General features: G+C 44.1%; 1 non-coding gene across 1 annotated transcript; it reads left to right on the top strand.

Moving 5' to 3' along the window:
- Positions 1 to 453: 453 nt before the first annotated feature.
- LOC141624619 (small nucleolar RNA R71) lies at positions 454 to 560 on the top strand. The gene has a single exon (XR_012534424.1). It is a non-coding gene; the product is annotated as a small nucleolar RNA R71 (small nucleolar RNA).
- Positions 561 to 829: the final 269 nt, after the last annotated feature.

Genomic DNA, 829 nt, shown 5'->3' with positions numbered 1-829 from the left:
TTTGAATTCGGGTTATAGGTGTTGGAAAATGTACCCGGTGGATATGAACTTTGTCTAAAAGCTTGAAAATCATTTACCTCTTCAATGGGGGCTCGGCAATGTGCGGCATAATGACCCGCACCTCCACATCCATCACAAACGATGATTTGGCTCGTTGAAGACACGACATTGAGTTGTTGAATGGAATCTTTAACATCTCTCTCCGCCAATTGTTGTTGGAGCAAGGCAATTTGAGCTAGCAAAACGGAGTTGTTGGAGGATTCTTCTTTACCTTTGGATGGCACAACTCGGGAATTGACATATTGGGCATCATGGACCGCCATAGATTCGATCGTGGAATGAGCAAGATCGGTGTCAATTTGATCAAACCGCCCATTGTTGGCGGAATCAAGAATCCTTCGGGACTCGGAACAACATCCATTGTAGAATGTTATTGCTAGAAACCAATAATCTAGCCCATGATGTGGGCATTGCCTTTGAAGCTCTTTGTACCTCTCCCAAGCTTCATATAAGCTCTCAAGAGCTTGTTGACGGAATCCGGTGATTTGGCTCCTCAAAGTTTGAGTTTTCTCCGGTGGAAAAAACTTTTGATAAAAAGCAAGAGCCAATGTCTCCCAATTGGTGATTCCCAAGGTGGTGCGGTCAAGGCTATTGATCCATATCTTGGCTTTGTCCTTCAAAGAGAAAGGGAAAAGTATTTCCCTTATTTGGGCTTGAGTGACGCCCGTTTGACGGATCATGTAGCAATAGTCACAAAAGTTTTGCACATGCAAATTGGGATCCTCCAAAGGACTTCCCCCAAATTGCTTCCTCTCCACAAGGCTAATGA

The sequence above is a fragment of the Silene latifolia genome, chromosome X, assembly GCF_048544455.1.
Source record: "Silene latifolia isolate original U9 population chromosome X, ASM4854445v1, whole genome shotgun sequence".
NCBI classification, from domain to species: Eukaryota; Viridiplantae; Streptophyta; class Magnoliopsida; order Caryophyllales; family Caryophyllaceae; genus Silene; species Silene latifolia.
The sequence above is the reverse complement of the archived record's forward strand: the minus strand, read 5'-3'. Positions and strand labels throughout refer to the sequence as shown.